Here is a 7,713-nt window from a genome sequence, read left to right on the forward strand (position 1 = left end):
CAAGGAAGTTAGCAAGAATAGATTACAAGAAGGACACTTATGGAAGCAAGACACAAAGATGTTATCATTGCAAGAGTAAAGAAATATTAGACCATTGTAGATATATGGAAACCCATGTTCACTTATAAGGTTCCAACAGTCATCCAAACCCTTTAGATGGTGAAGATGAAGTACATCCTAGATAATTCATCAAGAGTTGAAGATATAGTAGTGGAGAAAGGAACCCCACATCAATACATTGTGTTGTTGTTGCTACATTACCCTCCAATTTTTTTTCCTAAATATAGATTTTAGAACCTACTTTGACTTTGCATGATTTCATCGCAAGTATTAAGAGTTATCACATGTGTTTTCTCTAAGTATTATTGTATTGTTTAGAAGAAGATGGAAGTGTCATCTTTTAGGATGGCAACCGTCGCACATCGCATATATGTGTTTTTGTTTACTTAGAGGGATAAACTTGGGGTTAATGATTCATTCTTACAATGTAGACATGTATCACACTCATTCCCAAAGTTTCAAGCATTATCGCACAAGTGTCATCATTGTTGTCACAAAGTGTGCCTTTAGTGTCGCACTTGGAGAAATTCATTGCAATGCCATTGCATTGAGGGAAGTATGTTGTTCACGTGTTTTGAGTGATCAATGTTGCATCAATAATAGTTCTAAGTGTGTGATCATACATAAGTTTTATCATTATTCACTTTTGTCTCACTGATCCCACACTTAGCCAAATTTGGAAAAGTTCCTACTCGACCAACTTGGCCTCACTCAACCTTCCTAAAACTCGCATTGCATAATCTCTTTCCTCAAGCTTCAACCTTTCCTCTTAGCATTATGCAGTCTCAATGCTCAGTCTTAGCCATTGAGCTCTAGAACTGTGCATCACTTGTCTCTAGTAATCCTCTTCTACGCATTGTGCAGTCTCAAGCAACAAGTCTCTATCCTAAACTATGATCTACATAACTGCACAATCCATTAGCCTCATTCCCTCTAGAACTACGGAGTGGAAAACCTCAAGCCTCAATCCATCATCCTGGCCTCTTGAGCCCATCAACTATGTAGATGAATAGCTCTGGCCTTCCTAAACTATGCACTATGCAATATCAAGTCTCATTCCTAGCCCTTGACCTCCTAAATTGTAAAACTACGCAATCCTTGAGCCTATATCCCATATTGTCACCTCGTTCTAGCTCAGTCAGTGGTTATCATGAACCATGTTAGGCTAGGGGTTTATCAAACTAATGTCATCTTGTCATGAGTGGATTTCAGTTGCATGTATTCTATCATGTTATGATAGGATGATGATGAAGTATATGAAGACAGAGGCCCTACTAGGAGGCACCTTAGAATATGTGAAAACAAGTTGATCAATCAAGAAAGACAAAGGTACACCCAATTGTGACAACAGCTAGAGATCAATATTACATAGAAGACTCCCTACCTTCAAGCCTCATGGAGGAGGAAGAAGAATAACATGTTCTATCTTTCAAGAAGACACAAAGAAAGTAGAAACAAAGAATGGCTTGACATTACCATGTCATCATGTATTCCATGTTATTAGTGTCATGTCATGTCATGTCATGAATCATCATTTGCCACATAATTTGTGGATTATGTAAATTTAATAGTGGATAAATGTAATGTAAAGTGGAAGTCCAAGAGTCATCCATAAAATGTGAAAATTCATGAAGGAGTCAAAGAGTTATAGGGAAGTCAAAAAGTCATGAGGGTAGTCCAAGGGTCATAAGGGAGGTCAATGGTCACCCCATTTGTTATATATACACCCCCATAGCTCATGCAAAGTACTTTTCACCTTAGCTCCTCCTACTAGGTATTAAAGAGGAAAATAGTTCTTTTGGAGGAGCAAGCAGTTTCTCTAATGCTTCACTATTGGAACTAGTGGTGTTCACTATACCGATATATCTTGAAACATTTTCTTAATTTTGAACCTTGTTAAGCCAGCATGCTTTCATGTGTATGTCGTAAATATTGTAAGACTATTCTTTGAATGTTTGCGATGTATGTTTTTTTCTTCTATACTAAGTAAATTGAAATATTTCGGTGGCTTTGGTTCTTATCTTTTTGAAGGTGTGTTGTATGTGTTTTAACAATCGTTGCTTCTATGTGAACTACTTTGCTAGTTGTCCAACAATTCATTCATATATACATGCTTGTGTGTCTTTTCTAGATCAGTGCTATTACTTGCCTTTAAAAGTCTCACTTTTCTTTCCCCTTCTGTTATAAGAAACTTGATATATTCCACAATTAAATATTCCACAAGTCATACTCACTTTCTAATCCAAAAGTACATGTGCATTACTCTCTTATGCTACACATTATGGCCAAGGCATATCTCTAAGAATATATGGAAACCAGGCGTTATTTCAGGAAGGGCTCCCAAACCAAATAATATGAATTCTAATTGGGAATTTTCATTGGGGATGCCCCCTTACATGTTAGCAGTATCCAACACCATCAACATTCTGGAACTAAAAGGAGGGAAGCCATCTTTTTATGGTTAATAAGTCACCACATCCTAACAAACAAAATTTTGTGCAAGGCATCAGCATGCCCATTTCCACTCCCACTCATACTCCTGAAAAATGAAGAAATTGTTCAGTCTACCTTGGGAAAAGTCTCTGAGGTTACTTATGATCAACTCTATACTATGCGACACATAACTCGTCGATTTGTGAGAGCTCTTGGTCTGCTCCATGTCGCTGTGATTTTGCCTCATAAACCTATAAAGAAATAATAAATCCTAGTAGTGTATTGGTTTCATCAATGGAATATTTGGTCATTACAACCCTCAAATATTTGGTTGAACCTGTAGAGAAATGAGGGGGAACTTCCACCAGTTGAGAAGAATCTACATAGTGAAGGAGAAGATTTTCTATTTTCTGACAAGGAGCACCTTAACTACATCACATATCCTAATGGTGAGGGAGAAGCTTCTTCAGATTCAGAAGAAGAAGAGTAAGAAAATAAAAAATACATGGCTAACACAGATTTCGATTGGATGGATGAAGGGTCACTCTCTCTTCCACACAATATTGACAAGATTCCCAAACATATGGAAAATATACTCACAGAGTTCCATCCGGACAAGAAGACCAAAGTTGAAGATCATATAGATGAGTTAAACATGCATCTATGGATGCTTGAGGTACATTTCAGTGATGTTGCTTGCAGACTCTTTTCGTACACTTTAGAAGGTAGAGCGTTTGTATGGTATCACGGCCTTCTAGCCAATTCAATCTTAAACTAGAGGGAGTTTAAGAAGTTGTTTCTTGAAAAAATTGTTAGTGATAAGACTCCCTCCATGTTGAAAGAACTTTTGAATATGAAAGTGGGGGAGAAAGAAAGAATCAAATATTTAACCAGAGATTTATGTTATTGATGAATATGTTCCTCACCAATGTGCTATCTCATGATGACATCACTAAGGATTATTACACATCAGCCTTACCAACTAACATTTCCATTTTTGTAAAGAGAGATATGAAGGAAATATTGGCCTTGAACTTTGCAGAAGCTCTTACATTAGAAAAGGATTTGTGATCTTTTGTACTCATCATAGATGGTGAGGATTCGAAAGACTCTAAAGAAGATGGTAATAAAAACCAAGCCTCTTCCAGCAGAACAAAAGACAAATATCCTTTCCACATGGAAGGATTGACCAAGTCCCTGAAGTTGCTAATGAATGAAGTTTCAGAATTAAGGAGATGGTCAATTGAGGCATTCATTACTAGCAACAAATCTTCTAGGCAACCATTCTTCAAAAGAAACAACAATTCACAGCAGGCCAAATTTGCTCACAGTTCTAACATAGTTGTTATATGTCATTTTGTCACATTCACTCAAATGGACTTAAAACGTGATCAATCAACACCCTTAACACCTTGTCATTATCCCTTTGCAAATCCCTAAGCATCACCTTTCCAAAAACTCTAATTTTTTGGGTTAATCAGCTCAAAAACCATGTTTTTAGCCCCAGTGCACCCTACACTTCATTCCACCTGCAATGGTTGCAAGTTGCATAACTAAGCACACGCACTCGCCAATACAGGTTTCTCTAGTTTGCAGGTGTGATGGTTTTAGAATTTCAGGAAAAATAAAAATAAAAATTGAATCTTCTCCTTGCAGAATATTATAAGCTGGTTTTAACCATTTACCATGGATAGATATATTGAATTACTACTCTAGATGTCTGATCTCTTATCCTTAGAGCTTAAATTCCTTCATATGTAGATATCAAGCCTAGATTGGTAAATTTTAAACTACCACCTTTACCCTATACATTTACTGCCTCCCATAGAGTATGGGTTGGCTTTTGAAGGTTACTAGTGCCTTCATGCTGCTATTTTGAGCTTAAGGAATCATCATCCATTGATGCATTAGGTTTAAGGTTGAAGGTTTGCTTTGTAGCAAGGAAGGTCAAGAAAATTGGGGAGACATCTACAAAGTCAAGCATCTATAAATGGTTGTAACTCTCTCATCATTTATTAATACAAAATTCACTTTGTTTTCCTATACTTGTGTCATGTTGATTCTTATGTATTTCAATGTCATTTGACTCGTTTATTAGAGACATTAGTTTATGCTATGTGGATATTGTATTTCTCTTGCTTATTTTAGTCATTTTGCAGGCTCCATTTATATCACTTAGAGCTAGGGCTGGAGTTTAAAAGCAAGGAGAAGAGTATGGCTTACTACATATTCCAAGTAGGCCTCTTTCCCATATTCTAATCTCTCTAAGGAAAACATAGATCTCTTTCCCCTCATGTTCCTAGATCAGGCCACTAGATCTAGGGAGTTCATTTTTGTCCACTAAAGTGAATTTTCCACATAGTAACTTGGTCACTCCACTGGGGAGCGAGATTCCCTTACTGGTTTCCTTGGCCTAGTCAGTTTTTACCTTTCAAAGCAACCTTAATTGACCTTTTTAAACAATAATAGGCCTTAAGAAAACGTAATTTCTATTTTGGTAGGGTTTTAGTGTCATCGTTTAAGAAAATTAGCCCTAGTGCATTTTTTATTCTGAGATAGAGCGACCTAGCGTAATCTATCCTCTTTGGAAGTGTGATGGTTCACACAGGTGCCCATTTTTCACATGTGATGGTCCTCTAGAATGCAAAAAAAATCATTTCTTTACCCTCCTCTCCATTCTTTTTTGATCCAGAAGGTTTTCTTGAGTCTCTAAATTTTCTCGTGCCTCTATAAAGCCATCATTTTGTCTACATTTGATTTTGTTAGCCTTTGATCAGAGTTTCTTTGTATTTTTCTTTCTTCTTATTAGGTTTTTGTAAATATTTGACTTTATTTTTGGTTGGCTAAAATAATTTTATATATTATAGTCCTATTATGTGTGATTTATTTCATTAATTATCTAGCTACATTTTTTTTCATCACAATTTTTTTTGTAAGCATGGCAGGACTACATATTCATCATGTCCAATATATCACCCCGATCAAGGCAGGGAATTGAACCATTAACTTCACATCAAGAAGTGTCTTAATAGAGCACCCGATCATTGTCTATCTAAGACCTCGTGGACTATTTTCATCACATTTGAAAATTAAAAGAAAAAAATCATTATTTGCATTACATATAGTGTTCTGAAATTGAATTGGAGAAGTTATATTAACAGATTTGTTTAGGAAGTTTTGTTTGCTACATCATTGATTGTTGCATTATAATTTTTCTCTTCCCTCTCATAGATTGATATTCATCGAAAAGTGAAATAGTTATTGTTATCATACTAGTTGCATCATGGGGAATTCAGGCAAACTTGTACCATGAGTCTTGAAATAGAAACATAATTAAAGATCAACTTTGAAATTTGTTGAAAAAGTAGCAAGAAAGGCTCAAGTTGACTTTAGCCTTAGTCAAATTGAGTAAAAAGGAATTTCCACATCAACAGGACAACTTGGAGGAAGTTAACTAGTGTGACATGGATCTTTTCACTCATTTAGCTTAGTAAATTCAAGTTAAAGGGCTTGGATTTCAATTATACATTTGTGATTGCTAAAATATAGTAATCCAATTCAGTTATTTTCAGTTTTATTTAGTTAATTGACCTCTAACTATTGATAGAGTCATTTGAAGGTCAGTTGTGCAGTGGGAAAATAGTCTAACTCAGACATCTATTAGTTAATTGATCAATCAACGCAAAATAGCTAATGCATGCAAGGAATATGAATTCCTTAGCTGAAGTGGAGATGACAAGGCAACGTAACATGAGTTGTATACTAGCTTGATTTTATAGGTGTTGCATGAGCTCAGGAGATCACTCCTTGGGAATTGCGCAATCAATTTGGAGGAAATTCCAATATTTTAGGGGATAATTTCCTTAGGAATTACGCAAGAAAATAAGAGGATATGTGAGAAATTTTTTGGCTAAGTGTTGGCCAAATTTTTTCATTCAGTAGAGAGAATAATTATTCTTTTGCCGGTTGTGCTCAAAGCTAGAGAAAGAAATTTTAATATTTTCTCTATTCAACTAATTAACACAAAGTGGCTTGAAGGGTTTTTCCCAGTCGGGTTCCCTTAGAAATCACTCTGTACTTATGGTTTTTTTGTTGCATGTCTATGCATGTTGTTTTGAATTATGATTTCCATTCCACGAATTAGTAGAGTAGAATTATGTCTCTTTCTTTCAGTTTGAAATCTTGATCAATTTTAATTTATATCAAATTTCTACATGGTATCAGAACCTTGAAATCACATTACAACCAATATTTCAATTTTATCTCTCAAGAATTTCTTATTTGTAACTTCAGTGCAGTAGCTTTTCTTTGGGATCAGGAGAATGTCCTTCAATGGACTGAGATTGGAGTATGCCTTAGAGGGTAGCTCAAATTTCATAGTCTTGAAGGATCACGTGGAAGTAGTACTTGATGATAATGGTGTGTTCGAATGTATTAAAATTGAACCATAGCAGTTGGATGCACAACAATTAGCCCAATGGAAGAAGGATGTTGTAAAGGCCAAGAGGATTCTTCTGGAAGTTGTGCGAGACCATGTGGTCTCAAATATTCATGGCAAAGAGACATCATTTTTTGTGTGGAAGACACTGACTGAGTTGTTTGAAAATAGCATTGACCCTAGAAATTTGGCTCTGAAGGACAAACTTCGAAACATAAGGATGCAAAAGAATGATACTATTCCACAATATCTCTCCATATTTACACGAGTTCGAGATGAGCTTGGAGGGGTTGGGGTGAATGTTGTAGAAGATGACCTAGTGAGCCTATCTCTTCTAGGCCTTCTAAAATCCTGGAACAGCTACTAGGACTATGTGAATGGAAGGAAAAAATTACTGAATTGGTAAAGGTAGTGGTCTGATTTGGTTCAAGAAGAGTTCAAAAGAAATACCAAAGAAGAGACTTCATCCAGAGCCGAGGATGAAGAGAATTTTTCATTGGTTGGAAAGGGGAAGAAGGGAAAAGGAAAGAAGAACCCCAGAAAACTTGAACTTAGCCAAAAATAATGACAAGAAGAAAGACTTGAGCAAGATAAAATTCTTCCACTTGCATAAATATAGGCACTATGCAACAAAATGTCCACACAAGGTCTACCAAGAAGCAAGAGTTGAAGCATTGACTTCACAATTCAAATTAGACTTCACCCTAATAGCTTACATGGCCAACATTGTTATGGGGAGTGTGTGGTACCTTTATTTTAGTGCCTCATTCAATATGACAGGG

The sequence above is a fragment of the Pinus tabuliformis genome, chromosome 6 (assembly GCF_031772625.1).
Source record: "Pinus tabuliformis cultivar Carrire ecotype Pingquan chromosome 6, CPIR1, whole genome shotgun sequence".
Taxonomy (NCBI): domain Eukaryota; kingdom Viridiplantae; phylum Streptophyta; class Pinopsida; order Pinales; family Pinaceae; genus Pinus; species Pinus tabuliformis.